Consider the following 18,942-nt stretch of genomic DNA (forward strand, 5'->3'; position numbering starts at 1 on the left):
TCCCAAGCCCTGTTCCTGCCAGAGGAGGGAGCACTAAGTCTGGCGAGGCAGAAGGGGTGCCTTGCCACACATGGTGTCAGGGGTGGGATCGAATTGATACTGAAAACCATCCCAGGGCAAGATAAATCACCCCCACCTCCTCCACAAAAAAAGGACACTGTAATGAGGGCACTGGTGCAGGCCACAGCAGCACAATAAGAGGCTACCAGGGCCCAGATGACTGCCCAACAGGAATTGGTACAACTACAACAGGAGACAAATCAGCTGCTGATAAGCCAGGCAGCCCAAGATCAAGCCACCCCGCAGGAGGTCGTGGGCCAGCTGAAGGCCCTGACTGCTCTGACACATGGCCTTAATGAGATGTGACCCCTAAGGGCCAGCAGTTACCTGCAAAAGATGACGGTGGAAGATGATGTGGAGGCGTACCTTCTCACCTTTGAGAGAATGGCCCTACGTGAGGCCTGGCCCCGAGAATAGGGGCCATCAACCTGTCCCCTTTCCTGTGTGGGGAAGCCCAGAAGGCAGAAACAGCCACAGATTACTCCCAGCTGAAGGCAGAGATCCTGGCAAGATTCAGAGTGGCAGCTATAAGGGCCCAGAGGTTCCATGAGTGGAGGTACCAGGATGGCAAGGTGCCGAGGTCACAACTGTTCAACCTGATCTATCTAATGTGGAAGTGGCTGTGCCCCGAGATCCACAGCGCGGAGAAGATTATAGAAATCATAGTGCTGGACAGATTCATGAGAGGATTACCACCAGACCTACGAGGATGGGTTAGCCAAAATGACCCCTCCTCTTATGATGATGTAGTTGCCCTCATAGAGAGACAATTAACGGCCAAGGAACTTTCTCAGACTACCAGGGAAGAAATGTGCTGAATCAAGAGATCAGTCCCCACCCTGAAGGACCAGACTCCCGAAGGGTCAGGCAGAACGTTGTTAGGGAGAAAGGATGCTGAAGAGCGGCAGGAGTCTGCAAAGGGATTAGGGGGACTGGGGAGAGAGGGTTATGGGGTATGTGACCCAATAGCCCAAAGAATAGGGGGATATCCTGAGTGGGATATAGGTGTTATGCTTGAGGAGAACTAGGGCATATTGCGGCCCAATGTCCTAACACTGAGGAGCCTATGCAATGCAACCTGGGTGATCATACAGGCCCGTGTGACATAATCAACCTTGTGGGGGTTGTGATGATCCCACATAGGTACACACAGCCAGTTAATATGAATGGCATAAAGACCATTGCATTGGTGGACTCTGCGAGTGCCGTCACACTGGTCTCAGGGAAACTAGTGGGACAGGACCAGCTATCTCGTGCCAAACACACAGGGATAGCCTGTGTACATGGCACTGCCAACTACTATCTGACCATCCCTGTACAAACTGAGTTCAGGGAAGTACCACGAGGGTGACGGCGGGGGTGGTCCCTAAACCCCCATATCTGGTCCTCACAGGACAAGATTTCCCAGGGTTTGGGAATCTACTTCCGGTGGGTGAGTCCAAGGAGACACCAGGAGTGATACTGTGGCCCCAGTAGGTAGCCCTCTCCCATTTTTCTCTGAATTTGACCAGGACTTGTTCTCTGCAACTGGGAAGCCCCGGAAAACTAGGCGAGAAAGGAGGGCGGACAAAAGGTTGGGAACCAGGATTTTGGCTAGGAAACAAAAGGTTGTGCTTGTAGGGAGGCAATCTCGTCCAGCTGGCAGGGGGGCAATTCAGGTCATTGACAAGCCAGAAGCTGGACCCAGTTCCGCTGAGGCCAACCCTGGAGGGGAAACAGAAATAGGTCCCCTTGATATTAAGCATATTGGGCCCTCATTTAGAAATTTTGGGCAAGGCCAAGCCAATGATCTGCTGTATGACAATATTAGAAAGGAGGTAGTTGAGGTGAATGGGGCTCCAGTGGAGGGGAAACACAAAGGCCCAGGGCCATACTTCGTGATAAGAAGGGACCTGTTATATAGAGTAGTTCAAATGCAAGAGCAAGAAGTGGAGCAGCTCCTGGTGCCTCGAAGACACCAGAGACCAGTGTTGGACCTAGCTCATAGCCATTGTTTGGAGGACATCTAGGGACAGATGAAACCCCTGACTGAATCCTGAAGGTTCTTTTGGGCAGTTTATATGGAGGTCCGATGATATTGCGCCTCCTGCCCAGAATGCCAATTACACAGCCCACTGCACTTAAGTATCTTTGCCGATTACTGAAGTCCCGTTTGAGAGGATAGCCATGGACCTAATAGGCCCACTGGAGAAGTAGGCCCAAGGCCATCAGTGTGTGCTCGTAGTTCTGGACTACGCCACCCAATACCCAGAAGCCATACCCCTACGTAACACAATGTCCAAGACAATAGCGAAGGAACTAATTCAAATTTTCTCTAGGGTAGGGACACCCAAAGAGATCTTAACGGATCAGGGAACCCCCTTTGTGTCAAAACTGATCAAGGACCTGAGTGCAATGCTCCACATACGGGCCCTGTGAACATCAGCCTACCATCCTCAGACTGGCAGCCTTGTCGAATGCTTTAATAGGACACTGAAGAACATGATAAGGGAAGTGGTGAGCCGGGATGGGAAGAATTGGGATACCTTGCTACCTTACCTGATGTTTGCCATAAGGGAAGTTCCCCAAACGTCCACGGGGTTCTCCCACTTTGAGCTGCTATATGGTTGTCGTCCCCGTTGTGTATTGGACATTGCCAAGGAGGACTGGGAAGAACAGCCTAACCAGGGGAGAAACATCATTGACATGTGATGCAGATGTGGGACAGGATGGCCCAAGTCACCCCCATAGTGCGGGAACACATCGAGAAAGCACAAGAGGCCCAACAGACCTATTACAATCTCCAAGTGAAGGTCCGGAAGTTCCAGACAGGTGATTGGGTATGGTGCTGGTGCCTACAGCTGAAAGTAAGATCCTGGCCAGATGGCAGGGGCCATATGAAGTAATAGAAGCCGTTGGGGAGGTTGACTAGAAGGTTCAACAGCCTGATCACCGGAAGCTGGAGCAGATCTACCATGTCAACCTGTTGAAACCCTGGCAGGACAGAGGAGCTTATGTAGTCACCCTAGAGACACCACCCCAAGAAAATAAACCACAGGGGCATGTGAAAATATCCCCTGAATTGACCTCTGAACAACGGGCAGAAGTCACCAATATGATTGAGCGAAACCACGATGGGTTCTCAGAGAAGCCAGTCAGAACCACTGAAGCTCATCATCATATCATCACGGATCCCAGAGTAAAGGTGAATGTTAAGCCATACCGGATCCCAGAGGCAAAAAGAGAGGAGATTAGGACCAAAGTTAAGAGGATGCTGGAGCTAAGAGTCATTGAGGAGTCCCATAGTCAGTGGTCCAGTCCGATCGGTCTGGTACTTAAGCTAGATGGCACCATGAGATTCTGCAATGACTTCCGGAAATTGAACGAGGTGTCCCAGTTCGATGCCTATCCCATATCTTGGATAGATGAGCTAATCGACCAGTTGGGAAAAGCATGATTCATGTCCACCCTCGACCTGACCAAAGATTATTGGCAAATCCCTCTGGCCAAGGAAGCCAAGGAGAAGACTGCTTTTTCTACACAAAAAGGATTGTACCAATATACTGTCCTCCCTTTTGGATTACATGGAGCTCCCACAACCTTCCAACAACTCATGGATAAGCTGTTATGTCCACATGCCAAGTATGCGGCTGCTTACCTTGACGATGTGGTCATACATAGCCCAGGCTGGGAGATGCACCTAGAAAAGGTGAAAGCCATATTGGATACCCTGAGGGATGTGGGTCTCACTGCAAATCCCTCAAAATGTGCAATAGGGCTAGCCGAAGCCATATACCCCGGTTACATCGCAGGAAGCGGCATAATGAAGCCCCAACTGAATAAGTTAGAAGTAATACAAAGTTGGCCCGATGAATCCGGAAGAAACAGGTCAGAGCATTTCTGGGAATACACCTCTACCCCGATATAACGCGACCCGATATAACACGAATTCGGATATAACGCGGTAAAGCAGTGCTCTGGGGGGGGCAGGGCTGCGCACTCTGATGGATCAAAGCAAGTTCGATATAACACGGTTTCACCTATAACACGGTAAGATTTTTTGGCTCCCGAGGACAGCGTTATATCGAAGTAGAGGAATAGTAGGGTACTACAGGCGATTCATTCCCCACTTTGCTACCAGAGCATACCCATTGACGGACCTGATAAAAGCCCAAGGTCCAGACATACCAAACTACTGGAAGCATCAAAAAAATGTCATGCCCAAGCAGTATCAACTAGGAAAAATTGTACTGGCAGTTCAGCATCACAAGTGAGTGTTGAAATAAAATTTCCAGGCCTCAACTGTATCCTTTCACTGGAGAGGTACAATATGACAAAGCAAATATTTAAAGATGTTATTTTAGGTTACTCAAACAAATTGTTCATAAAATACTCGTGTTTATCTGACAACACAAAAACACTAGGAAAATAGAAATTTTTGACTATTATTTAATTTTATATCAATTTTAAGTTTCAGCTCTCTTTTTTGAATTTACCACTGCTAAGACTGAAATAGGATTTAAACCAGTAACTGAACTTTAATTTTTGGGTGGCTTGAACCGGAAATGAATCCGAACCTGAACCAAACTGAAATAAACACCAGTTGGACTCCTTGCCTGCTGATGCTAGCAGCGACTCTGGTTTGACACAGAAATCAGAGCCGGGCCCTTTTCAGTCCTGTCAACCTTAAACATTTAACATCATGAGCCAAACCCCCAAAATAATAGAGACTGGAAATGGCTGAGCCATTACAAACATTGAATCTATCTCCCCTTGTAAGTATTCTCACACTTTCTTATCAAACTGTCTGTACTGGGCTATCTTATTATCACTTCAAAAGTTTTTTTCTCTTACTTAATTGGCCTCTCAGAGTTGGTAAGACAACTCCCACCTTTTCATGCTCTCTGTATGTGTGTATATATATCTCCTCAATATATGTTCCATTCTATGCATCCGAAGAAGTGAGCTGTTAGGGTGACCAGACGTCCTGATTTTATTGGGACTGTCCTGATATTTGCTTCTTTGTCCCGCGTCCTGACCAATGTTTGGTCCGGACACTGGACAAACAAGAAATTTTGCCCTCCCGGAGGGATTCTGCCCCCCCCCCCCGCTCTGGCTCCGCCCCCTCCTTCCCTCATTGGCTCCCTCCCCAAATCCGCACCCTGGCCCCGCCTCTTCTCCAACCACACGGCATTCCTCCTCCCTCCCAGGCTTGCAGCTGCATGGCAGCGCAAGCCTGGAAGGGGGGGGGGGGCAGTGGCGGCGCCTGGATCCTGGAGCTGGTGAGTCAGCTCCGGCACCTGGGCACCGGGCGGGCAAAGGGGGGGTGGCAAGGGAGGGAGGAAGATGGGGGGGCTCCCTCCCGCTCACAGCTGCTTCACGGCAGGACGCACCTCCCGTCCCATGGCCCGGCCCGGGCACATACGGCGTGCGTCCCGCCGCTGGCAGGAAGCCCCATGCCTCTCCCACTCGGCTGCGCTCCAGCAGCTCCTTCCAGGCGGGAGGGAGACTAGGTGCGGGGGACACACGCCGCATGTGCCCGGGGCGGGATGGGGCGGCGGGAGGCGCGTCCCGCCAGGAAGGAGCCGCAGCTGCGAGCGGGAGGGAGCGGTGCAGGGCTCCCCGGCAGCAGCGGGGATTCAGCCCACGCCCCCACACCGCCCACCCTGCCCCTCCCCCCCCCCGGCCTCCCCGCGTCCCGATATTTTATATCTCTGATCTGGTCACCCTATGGGCCGTAGCCCACAAAAGCTTATGCTCAAATAAATTTGTTAGTCTCTAAGGTGCCACAAGTACTCCTGTTCTTTTTGCGGATACAGACTAACATGGCTGCTACTCTGAAACCCCAAAATAATGAGATTGATTTATTTAAGACAAAGACTAAACTGGGAGTAGGATCTGTGTGTGTGCGCGGGGGGATTTGCCTTGTAAATTCTGAGGAGGAATTCTTAGAAGAAAATCTCCTGCCCACCCACCTCAAATGCTTGTTTGACCATTTCTAAGGAAAAAGATTCCCCACTGGCTGCTGTGTAGGGCAGCTCCTCCCCCCCACCCCCCCACATGGCTGAGGGAGCTGCCATTGTATCTCTCACCATCCCTCTCCCTACCCTCTGGTTCTCCCTTTGCCAACCAGTCTCCGCTTGCTCTCATACTCTCCCTCCAGCCTCCTCACAGTCCCCTCTCCTGCATCTGCCCTTTCCTTCTCTTTATCCCCCCCGAGTTTCCCTCTATTGCTGCTCTGTTTCCCTGAGCCCCAGATTTCTCCCCCCGCCAAGGATTCCCTTGGCCTCCCTTCAGCAGCCCCACATCCCCGTGGCCTCATCCTTCTCCCTGCATCCTTGTTCCCCCCTCCTTCCTCCTCACACATCCCTGTTCACCCCTCAATGCCCTTTGGCTCTCAGAACTCCCTGCCCCTCTTCAGCCCCCATTTGGCTCCAACCCCCTCTGGATCCCCGTATGTTGCTGGCACACCCCTAATCCCTCACACTCATGGCAAAACATGGTAGCTGGCGGTCAGCTTTCCTCCGCACAATGCAGGGAATCACAGCCAGCCCATCTGGGTACCACCTGGGGCATCCCCCTGCAGACAGGCTGCAAACAGAAGCACTCCCTGGGGAGGGGGGGGGGGGTGGGCAGGTCTCACCTTCTCTTCATGTGGGGCACTGCCTGGAAGCAGGACTTTGGTTCCCAGTAAGGGAGGTCCAAGATAGACTGGGATTTCTGCACTGGAAGAGTCTCTCAAGGAGCAGCGAGAATGTTCCTCCCTCGATAGGAAACCTCCCCTGTCCACAGCCAGGGCTCTAGGGTCTCCAGCAGTAGCAGCTGAGGCCCTTCAGTATTGCCAAACCCCAAATGTTCAAAAATCATGAGTCAGGCTCACCAAATATCATGATATTGGCTTTAAAATCATAAGGATATGTAAAAATAGCAGCTGGGAAATAGGAGCTAAGATCCTGCGAAAGGGGGAAAGAAAAGCTGCTCTGCCCACACCCTGTTTTTGCAGCCACTGCACCTAGCTTACCCCTTGTGGGGGAACTTTTATCCCCTCTGCTCCTCCCTATTCCTGGGTTTCCCCCTCCTCCTGAGTCTGGCAGTGCCTGTACCCCATTCTTAACCCCTGCTCCTACCCCCAGCTCTCTGGAAGCTGCCACCCCATCTATTCTCCCCCAGGTTTCACTTCCCCAGCTCTCAAGACGGTGCAGGTTGGCTTTACGCACCCTACAAACAATGGGAGTTTGCAGCAGCTTTCCTGAGCACAGGGCAGGGAATCGCAGCCAGCTCCACTGGGAGGAGCCTGGTGCCAAACCATGATGCTACAGCCATCAGTCCCAATCCCAATACATCTGCTGAAATCCAGACCAACACTGTCAAGAAACTGAATCACTGCTGTGGCAATTGCTTCTGCTGTTTCACCTTCCAAACTGACTAGTCCCAAAAATGTAGAGACAATGTTCTTTAAGGACGAGTTGCTTTACTACAGCAACGTCTATGCTCTCATCTATAACCAGTGAATACTAAGGGTATGTCTACACTACGGGATTACTCCGAATTTACAGAATTCGATATTTGGCAACCGATTGTATAAAGTCGAGTGCATGTGGCCACACTAAGCACATTAATTCGGCAGTGTGCGTCCATGTACCAAGGCTAGCGTCGACTTCCAGAGCGTTGCACTGTGGGTAGCTATCCCATAGCTGTCCCATAGTTCCTGCAGTCTCCCCCGCCCATTGGAATTCTGGGTTGAGATTCCAATGCCTGATGGGGCCAAAAATTTGTCGCAGGTGGTTATGGGTACATGTCATCAGTCAATCCTCCCTCCGTGAAAGCAACGGCAGACAATCATTTCGCGCCCTTTTCCCTGGATTGCCCGGGCAGACGCCATAGCACGACAACCATGAAGCCCGTTCAGCCTTTTTTCACTGTCATCGTATGTCTCCTGGATGCTGCTGACAGACGTGGTACTGCAGCACTACACAGCAGCATCCCCTTGCCTTTGCAAGTTAGCAAAGACGATTACCAACCACTGTACCGTCTGCTGCTTTGCAAGTTGGCAGACGGTTACCAGTCACACTGTACCATCTGCTGCTGTCATGGGTGCTCCTGGCCGGCCTTGGTGAGGTCGGTCGGGGGCGCCGGGACAAAAATGGGAATGACTCCCCAGGTCATTCTCTTCTTAAGTCTTGTCTAATGGAGAGTCAGTCCTGCCTAGAATATCAGGCAAGCCTACTAAAGAACCAGAGAGGCAAACGGCCACTCCAGGTCAGAGCCCCAGACATCCCGCAGAAATGATGAGCTGCATGCCATTCTAGGGGGTGCCCCTACAACTACCTCACCCATTGCTTCCCTCCTCCCCCACCCCTCCCGGGCTACCTTGGCAGTTATCCTCCCTTTTGTGTGATGAAGTAATAAAGAATGCATGAATTTGAAACAACACTGACTTTATTGCCTCTGCAAGCAGAGATCAAAGGGGAGAGGGGAGGGCGGTTGGCTTACAGCGAAGTCGAGTGAACCACTATTCTGCACTTGCTCAGCCTATAGCTGAAAATGGGAATCTGTGATAAGCACTAGGATAGAAGCACAGGCAGGACTGAATTTCCATTTGTGTGTGGCCTTTGGTTGACACTGGTAAAATACAAAATGTCCCAGGATATGTATGTTGGGAGACAGTTCTAAACGGCAGCTTAATTTTTTTATTTGCAGCAAAAAGTATCTGATTGTGAGCCCTGGGAGCAAGGGGTAGGCTGGGGTAGGTGCAACCGCGCGGTGCTGCCGAATGGGAGGGCAGCCTGAGGCAGAAGCCTCCAGCTGAAATGATATTCCAGGCAGGACTGAATCTCCATTACAAAAAACATAAAGAAGAGAATGACCTGGAGTCATTCCCTTTTTTGTCCATGCGCCCCCAACCGACCTCACCGAGGCTAGCCAGGAGCACCCATGTCTGCCCAGGCACCCCCGACCGACCTCACCGAGACCAGCCAGGAGTACCCACGGGACGACAATGATGGTTACCAGTCATACTGCACCGTCTGCCATCTGCAAGGCAAGGCAAGGGGATTCTGCTGTGTAGCGCTGCAGCACCGCGTCTGCCAGCAGCATCCAGTAGACATACGGTGACAGTGAAAAAAGGTGAGAAATGATTTTTTTCCCTTTGCTTTCACGGGGGGGTGGAGGGGAGGCTGATGACATATACCCTGAACCACCCGCGACAATGTTTTTGACCCTTCATTGGGAGCTCAACCTAGAATTCAAATGGTTTTTGGAGAGTGCGGGAACTGTGGGATAGCTACAGTCATCAAGTATCAGAGGGGTAGCCGTGTTAGTCTGAATCTGTAAAAAGCAACAGAGGGTCCTGTGGCACCTTTGAGACTAACAGAAGTACTGGGAGTCATTCCCTTTTTTGTCCATGCACCTCACTTGCATCTGAAGAAGCGAGGTTCTTACCCACGAAAGCTTATGCTCCCAGTACTTCTGTTAGTCTCAAAGGTGCCACAGGACCCTCTGTTGCTTTCTACAGTCGCCAGTCGCCCCTCCCTCCGTGAGCATCCATTTGATTCTTTGGCTTTCTGGTATGCTTGTCTCAGCTCCTTAAGTTTCACACAGCACTGTGCTGAGTCCCTGTTGTGGCCTCTGTTCATCATCGCCTTGGAGATTTTTTTCAAATGTTTTGGCATTTCGTCTTTTGGAACGGAGTTCTGATAGATCAGATTCATCTCCCTATACAGAGATCAGATTCAGTATTTCCCATTCGGGCCATGCTGGAGCTCTTTTTTGATTCCGGGACTGCATGGTCACCTGTGCTGATCAGCGCTCCATGCTGGACAAACAGGAAATGAAATTCAAAAGTTCGCGGGGCTTTTCCTGTCTACCTGGCCAGTACATCCGATTTCAGATTGCTGTCCAGAGCGGTCACAATGGTGCACTGTGGGATAGCTCCCGGAGGCCAATACCGTCGAATTGCGGCCACACTAACACTAATTCGAAATGGCAATGTCGATTTCGGTGCTACTCCCCTCATCGGGGAGGAGTACAGAAATCAATTTTAAGAGCCCTTTATGTCAAAGTAAATGGCTTCGTTGTGTGGACAGGTGCAGGGTTAATTCGATTTAACGCTGCTAAATTCGAACTAAACTCATAGTGTAGACCAGGCCTAAGACTCACCAATGTCTTTGAGGTCAGAGAATATGCAGGGAGGAATGACGTTGTTTATTAACGCTGTGCATTTTGTGCAATGCAGACTTACCTCTCTCTTGAAAGCTGATCTGACAAATTTCCCAAAATGATCCATGGAACTAACCATTGAGTGGCAGGCAATGTAGCAGGCCAGTTTTAGCTCTGCTTGGTGCATCGTAGTTGAAGGTTTCCATACTGTAAAGCCAACATCTATCAGGTGAATAGAAGAAAGTGATGTTGCATTTCTTTTATGTTTGTCAGTCCCTGCATGTTGCACAAAATCTGCATGATGTGCATGAATCAGATTTTACAAAATTTGCATGCTGCTTTACTGTCATCACCGTCCACAGGCCTTAACCCATCTTTCAACTCCTTTTCTTTTTTCCATGCCTTTCTGTATTTTTTTTTCTATACTTTGCCCATTTTCTTGGCGACATACTGGTTTTTCATTGGCTGAGCCTCAAAATGGCATCCAAGCGTGCTTAAATTGGAGCATGATAGGATGCATCAAGTGGGTTGTCCAAAAAGTTCTCAAATTTGCCAGCCACCACAAAGGAGCTTGGGGTAGGATAGTGGGACTTATATGCAGTATCTGGCTCCCTCCCCCACCCACCAGGGCCAATTAACACAGGGGCTTTAGAGACTGCAGCCCAGGGCCTCAGGCTAAAGGGGGCCCTGCAAAAATAAATCCAGTTTTCAGAATGGAGAGAGGTATTTAACATATTGATAAATAATGAGAGAATGGTCAGTTTTCAGAATTGAGAGAGGTAAATAGTGATGTCCCCCAAGGGTCTGTACTAGGCCCAGTCCTATTTAACATATTCATAAATGATCTGGAAAAAGGGGTAAACAGTGAGTGACAAAATCTGCAGATGATACAAAACTACTCAAGATGGTTAAGTCCCAGGAAGACTGCGAAGAGCTACAAAAGGATCTCACAAAACTGGGTGACTAGGCAACAAAATGGCAGATGAAATTCAGTGTTGATAAATGCAAAGTAATGCACATTGGAAAACATAATCCCAACTATACATATTACCTTTATATAAATCCATGGTATGCCCACATCTTCAATACTGCCTGCAGATGTGGTCACCCCATCTCAGTAAAGATATATTGGACTTGGAAAAGGTTCAGAAAAGGGCAACAAAAATGATTAGGAGTATGGAACAGCTGCCGTATGAGGAGAGATTAATAAGTCTGGGACTTTTCAGCTTGGAAAAGAGACGACTAAGGGGGGATATGATAGAGATCTATAAAATCATGACTGGTGTGGCGAAAGTAAATAAGGAAATGTTATTTACTCCTTCTCATAACACAAGCACTAGGGGCCACCAAATAAAATTAATAGGCAGCAGGTTTAAAACAAACAAAAGGAAGTATTTTTTTCACACAACGCATAGTCAACCTGTGGAACTCCTTGCCAGAGGATGTTGTGAAGTTCAAGACTATAACAGGGTTCAAAAAAGAACTAGATAAATTCATGGAGGATAGGTCCATCAATGACTATTAGGCAGCATAGGCAGGGATGGTGTCCCTAGGCTCTGTTTGCCTGAAGCTGAGAATGGGCAATAGGTGATGGATCACTTGATGATTACCAGTTCTGTTAATTCCCTCTGGGGCACCTGGCATTGGCCACTGTTGGAAGATAGAATACTGGGCTAGATGGACCTTTGGTCTGACCCAGTATGGCCGTTCTTATGTTCTTATAAGTATATACAATTCATTGGTCACCAACCTGTCAATCGTGATCGACTGGTCGATCCTGGAGCCTCTGCCAGTCAATCGCAATCTCCGGGCCGCTAAAAGTCCAGTGGCGCAGCAGGGCTCAGGCAGGCTGCCTGCATGCATGGCCCCATGCCGCCCGGAAGCGACTGGCTGCTGGCACGTCTCTGCAGCCCCTGGGTTTATGTTAATTAAAAGGCAAGTTTAGTATAGCGTTAATAGTGTTGATGCCATAATTGTGATCATTTTGTTTTAAATTAGGAAAAAGACTTGTATACAGGGGCCCCACAAAATCTAATAGCCCCAGGCCCAAAGGAGAGTTAATCCGGCCCTGCCACCCACCCAACAAGGAGTTTGGGGGGGGGGAGGGAGTAGGGGAATGGGACTTACATGCAGCATCTGGCACGCTCCCCTCTCCACCCACACAGCAAGTAGCTGGGGCGGAATAGAAGAGTGGGAATGCATGCTTCATCTGGCCCCTTTCCCCCACCCAACCAGCAAGGAACTGGGGCGGAGCAGGGCGGGAATGGGATTTGCATGCAGAATCTGACCCTTTCCCCCACCCACACTCACCCACTGAGCAATGTACAATGCCATGTACATTGGCCAAATCGGACAGTCTCTACGCAAAAGAATAAGGAATAAACAGACACAAATCTGACATCAGGAATCATAACACTCAAAAAACAGTAGGAGAACACTTCAACCTCTCTGGCCACTCAGTAACAGACTTGCGTCTGATGAAGTGGGCATTCACCCACGAAAGCTTATGCTCTCATACTTCTGTTAGTCTTAAAGGTGCCACAGGACCCTCTGTTGCTTTTTACAGATTCAGACTAACATGGCTACCGCTCTGATACTAGACCTGAAGGTGGCAATTTTGCAACAGAAAGACTTCAAAAACAGACTCCAACAAGAAACTGCTGAGCTTGAATTGATTTGCAAATTAGATACCATTAACTCTGGCTTGAATAGAGACTGGGAATGGCTGAGTCCTTACACTACTTGAATCTATTTCCTTATGATAACTATCCTTAACCTCTTGTCAACTGTCTGTAATTGACCATCTTGATTATCACTACAAAAGATTTTTTCTTGCTGATAATAGGTCATCTTAATTAATTGGCCTCTTAGAGCTGGTATGGCATCTTCTATGTATGTATATATATATTCTTATTATATGTTCCATTCTATGCATCCAATGAAGTGAGTTGTAGCCCACGAAAGCTTATGCTCAAATAAATTTGTTAGTCTCTAAGGTGCCACAAGTACTCGTGTTCTTTTTTCTGGTAACAGACTGTCACAGGGAGTAGTTTATCAGAGACAGTCTCTTATCTCCACATCAGGTTCACTGGCTACTAGCCCTGGGCCCGAGCTACAAGCTCCGCTCCCCTAACTCGGGCCATGTAGCTGTCAGTGCTTTGCCATCAGGTTCCTCTGGTTATTCATAGGGCTGGATTAACCCATCACTGGACACTAGGCAATCCCCCACCATGTCTGCCCCCTGCCTATCCTCCTCTGCCCTTCTCCTGGCTGGCTACCCTATGTGTGACAGCAGCTCCCCATGCTGCGCCTGGATGTTGGCGAAGCACCAACTGGTTCGATTCCAGGGCTGGCGCTCTGAGCACTCTGGATAGGCCCAAATATCCCACCGCAGTTGTGACAGGGAGGGAGGGGAGCATCTGGGGCCAAAATTGAGCCATGTAAGTTGCAACACCAGAAATGGGGCACGGACCTGGGACAAATCAGAGTGGGCAGTGGGACAGCCCCATGCGAGATAGGCCAGGAAAAACATTGTGCAAGGAGCGTGCTGGAGCTTAGGTATGAAATAGGGATCTGTGCACCTAGCCTGAGGCAGCTGTGTGCATGCCCACAACCAGATTTGTAGACACTTGGGGGATTTAAATGACAAAAATTTAGGTGCATAGGACCATTAAACACCTTCAGAGTTAGGCAACAGCTGAGTGGGGGGGAGGCGATGAGGATCAGTGGCATCTAAATATCAGAACAGTTAGCAACAAGAAAAAAATCAAGGAAAGTGTGGGCCCCTTACTGAATGAGGGAGGCAACCTAGTGACAGAGGATGTGGAAAAAGCTAATGTACTCAATGATTTTTTTGCCTCTGTCTTCACGCACAAGGTCAGCTCCCAGATTGCTGCACTGGGCAGTACAGCATGGGGAGAAGGTGACCAACCCTCTGTGGAGAAAGAAGTGGTTCAGGACTATTTAGAAAAACTGGACGTGCACAAGTCCATGGGGCCGGATGCGCTACATCCGAGGGTGCTAAAAGAGTTGGCAGGTGAGATTGCAGAGCCATTAGCCATTATTTTTGAAAACTCATGGCGATCGGGGGAGGTCCCAGATGACTGGAAAAAGGCTAATGTAGTGCCCATCTTTAAAAAAGGGAAGAAGGAGGATCCGGGGAACTACAGGCCAGTCAGCCTCACCTCAGTCCCTGGAAAAATCATGGAGCAGGTCCTCAAGGAATCAATTATGAAACATTTAGAGGAGAGGAAAGTGATCAGGAACAGTCAGCATGGATTCACGAAGGGGAAGTCGTGCCTGACTAACCTAATTGCCTTCTATGATGAGATAACTGGCTCTGTGGATGAGGGGAAAGCAGTGGATGTGTTATTTCTTGACTTTAGCAAAGCTTTTGATACGGTTTCCCACAGTATTCTAGCCACCAAGTTAAAGAAGTATGGGCTGGATGAATGGACTGTAAGGTGGATAGAAAGCTGGCTAGATCGTCGGGCTCAACGGGTAGTGATCAATGGCTCCATGTCTAGTTGGCAGCCGGTTTCAAGTGGAGTGCCCCAAGGGTCGGTCCTGGGGCCGGTTTTGTTTAATATCTTTATTAATGATCTGGAGGATGGTGTGGACTGCACTCTCAGCAAGTTTGCAGATGACACTAAACTAGGAGGCGTGGTAGATACACTAGAGGGTAGGGATCGGATACAGAGGGACCTAGACAAATTAGAGGATTGGGCAGAAAAAAAACCTGATGAGGTTCAACAAGGACAAGTGCAGAGTCCTGCACTTAGGACGGAAGAATCCCATGCACTGCTACAGACTAGGGACCGAATGGCTAGGTAGCAGTTCTGCTGAAAAGGACCTAGGGGTCACAGTGGACGAGAAGCTGGATATGAGTCAACAGTGTGCTCTTGTTGCCAAGAAGGCTAACGGCATTTTGGGCTGTATAAGTAGGGGCATTGCCAGCAGATCGAGGAACGTGATCGTTCCCCTTTATTCGACATTGGTGAGGCCTCATCTGGAATACTGTGTCCAGTTTTGGGCCCCACACTACAAGAAGGATGTGGAAAAATTGGAAAGAGTCCAGCGGAGGGCAACAAAAATGATTAGGGGTCTGGAGCACATGACTTATGAGGAGAGGCTGAGAGAACTGGGATTGTTTAGTCTCCAGAAGAGAAGAATAAGGGGGGATTTGATAGCAGCCTTCAACTACCTGAAGGGGGGTTCCAAAGAGGATGGAGCTCGGCTGTTCTCAGTGGTGGCAGATGACAGAACAAGGAGCAATGGTCTCAAGTTGCAGTGGGGGAGGTCCAGGTTGGATATCAGGAAAAACTATTTCACTAGGAGGGTGGTGAAACACTGGAATGCGTTACCTAGGGAGGTGGTGGAGTCTCCTTCCTTGGAGGTTTTTAAGGCCCGGCTTGACAAAGCCCTGGCTGGGATGATTTAGCTGGGAATTGGTCCTGCTTTGAGCAGGGGGTTGGACTAGATGACCTCTTGAGGTCCCTTCCAACTCTGATATTCTATGATTCTATGATTCTATACCTAAAGTGAAATTAGCAGCTAGGCTCCTAAATCTTTTTGTGTATCTAGCCCCCGGTTCCTAACCTGCTTTGACAACCCCTCTAGGCCCCTATCTGCATCCTCAAGTGCCCAATATCTTTTAAAATCCAACCCAAAGCCATTTTTTAAAAGATGCTTTTGAAAAAACTTTCCAAAAACCTAATGGACTTCAAAAATCAGTTCAATATAATCTGGGGCCACAAGCACTAAAATACCTTAATCTGAATAGAATGGGGCTTTGAGTGGTATCATTCCATGGCAGGGTCTCACAATTGGTGCTAAATGTCTGAACAGACCCATTGTTAATGATTATTGCTAAAGCCAGTAGCAGATTGACTTTGCTCAGAAAACATGTTCTGCACTCTAGGGGTAAATGCTGAAATTGTGGGGAAGAACAATCTGTGTTTTTCACACATAACAGAAGTTGAATACCTGCTTTAAGGGCAGAGCCTCGTTCTCTCAGCAATCAGGAGATGCTGCCCCCTCCCCTCATCCTTCCTCTTGGGGCATCACTTGTAGCCCTTTAGATTTCCAGGTCACTCCTGACATTTACAAAATCATTACATTGGTTGTTCTGCATATTGAGATTGTAAACACTTTCCCTGAGGAGCTGTCTCTCATAATGTGTATATACAGTGCCTAGCACAATACAGCCATAGACTTCTGCAGAACCTTTAACTGCTGATATATTACAAATAATCATGGTATTAACTGAGACACAATTATTTTGTTATCAGAGAAGAATGAATTTGGGGAAAGTTGTGGTATGTGGAACAGGCCGAGTATCAACAGAGAGAGACTCCCAAACCCCACAATCTAAAATTCCAGTCCTGCAAAACCTTCGTCACATGTTTAATTGTACTACTGCCAATAGCCCCATTGATTTAAATGGGTCTGAGCTAGAATTAGGCAGGTGGTAAAGTTGAGAGTGGGGATCTTGGGCTGAAACCAAGCTCAGAGATCAGAATCACTTTAGCCATATTATACATATATAAATTTGTGAATATACTGCCTGCAATTGAGCCTATGACAGGGCAGAGGTGAGACTGTATGAGTGACAACACTGTGCATTGCCGTACCAGACCATGTTTGTATTGCTTTTACTTTTAACCTCCACTCTGAATCTGGTGGATATTTAATGCAAAACAAAGGACACTGTGAGTGTGAGAAACTAAATTCTACTTTATTATTTCAAAGGACAAACAAAGACAGACTCCTTTTCCCACCCCCCAGCCCAGCTCAGCACGGTACTTTTCATCCCCAGCCCAGCACACTGGTGCGCCCAATTCCCCCAAGCACCAGCAACAGAGCAACATTTTACAAACTGGCAGAAAAGTGCAGAGAATCCAGGAGAGATGCTGGGACCCAGTCACAAAGCAAACACTCCGAGAGCAGGGAATCCAAGGAGCTGAGATTGGATGGCTACAGTGTGGGGTGAGTGGGGCAGAGATAGTTGCTGTCATCCCCATGCAGGACACTGGTAGATGGAGAGGGGTGACCAGCTGGGCTGTCAGGCTCCTCATCTACTTCTGGCCTCAATTATGGGGGTTAGCCTGGCTTCAAGGCTGCCCCAAGCCTGTTGGCTTCCCCAGCTTCCTTCTTTCCTCTGCCCAGCCTCGATCTCTCAGCAATCGGGACACACTGTCCCTTCCCCTCTTCGCCTCTCGGAGTGTGAATCTAGCTCTCACCCTCAGTGTTCGTGCTGAGAGATATTGATAATTTTCACTGTTCAAATACAAAAAATCTCATGACAATGGGAAAGAACGGTTAAAATAAAATAGAAAAAGGACTCTTCGAGCAAATGATATTTGTCTCATAAAGTCCTCAATAAAGCTGGGCTACATCCTGTCAAACTAAACTGATATCAAATTATGTGACCAACCAGCCTTCAGGAAGAGAGAGAAACCAACACTACAAGGTGGGCTACAAAACACTTTCAGGTTCATAAAGTGAAATCCCACAGAATCATAACTCCCAAAAGAAGGAAAACAAATTTATCTATTTTCTTCTGACCTTGCTAAACCTGCTGTACTCAGCACCTTCTCTTTATTTGGTTGTGCCAGTTACAAAAGTTTTAGCATCGTTCCAATGCAAAAAAGGAAAAAAGAAACAAACACTCCATTAGGAGTCTGAGTCAGGATTAAAAAAAATTAAGAAGTGTGATACCTAAGCATGGGGATCAAAGAACACTGTTGGAAGTCCCATGCTGGGAGGTAGAAGGTAGAATGGGGAGAGGATAAACTCTCCATGGCTCAGACAGGGGCTGCTGTGTCAGGGTGGCGTGTGGCAGTGAAGGGGGGGAGGAGGGAATCCCTCCAATTCACCCCATCACCCTCAAATAACACAGAACCCAAAACACCACATTTTTCTATCCCTGCTCTAGCACTTTTAGAATCTATTTAATTCTGGTCTCCAAGGGAGTCAATGTACAAAAAATAAATGTTTTTTGGCATAACCTGGAGCAATGTGAGACTATGTGGAAATGAGACAATCTCTCCCCAAAGGGGGAACACAGTGACTCTAACAATCCCTCTGCTAATGGGAAGATCAGACTATATAAAATGGTGGGGTCAGTCTAGACTAGGAAGAGTGGGGGAGGGTCAGAGGCTGTTCCTAGAGAAGGGCAGCAAAGGGGTGACAGGATTGTGATTATAAATAGTTGGCTAAGGGAGTGGTGCTATAAAGAGGGCTTTGGGATGTATGGCTTTCGGGGACAGAAAACAGTTCTCATGGGACGGACTTCACCTAAGTAGGGAAGGAAATAGACTTCTGGGAGGGAGGCTGGCTCATCTCATCAAAAGAGCTTTAAACTAGGAATTTGGGGGAGACGGTTGGGAGATGTCCAGTTAATCTCCACACTAGATTATAACATTGAGAGGGAGGACGATGAGATAAGAACGGATATAGCCAGGGGGAAGAGATTGGACATAAGGAGGAGGGGGAGGATGGATACTAGACTAATAGGTCATACTAGCAGTACAGTGTCCATACCAAATGGGATAAAGAATGTGAGAGAGGCCAAACGGCATAAATTAAGATGTTTATACACCAATGCGAGAAGCCTAGGTAACAAAAATGGAGGAATTGAAGCTCCTGGTCCGAGAAATGAAACCAGATATCATAGGAATAACTGAAACGTGGTGCAACGGTAGTCATGACTGAAGTACAGATATGGAAGGGTATGTGCTGTTT

At 48.4% G+C, this 18,942-nt stretch overlaps 1 protein-coding gene across 1 annotated transcript in view; it reads right to left on the reverse strand.

Moving 5' to 3' along the window:
- Positions 1–2,189: 2,189 nt before the first annotated feature.
- The window catches only part of LOC117887165 (zinc finger protein 501-like), a 30,487-nt gene continuing 13,734 nt past the window's right edge, over positions 2,190–18,942 (reverse strand). Inside the window, exons 4-6 of the mRNA XM_034789484.1 lie at positions 11,948–12,110; positions 10,280–10,419; positions 2,190–2,719 (exon numbers count right to left, since the gene is read on the reverse strand). The gene's annotated coding sequence lies outside the window, so the exon portion shown is untranslated. The remainder of the gene's footprint in view (positions 2,720–10,279; positions 10,420–11,947; positions 12,111–18,942) is intronic.

The sequence above is a fragment of the Trachemys scripta genome, chromosome 14 (assembly GCF_013100865.1).
Source record: "Trachemys scripta elegans isolate TJP31775 chromosome 14, CAS_Tse_1.0, whole genome shotgun sequence".
NCBI lineage: Eukaryota > Metazoa > Chordata > Testudines > Emydidae > Trachemys > Trachemys scripta.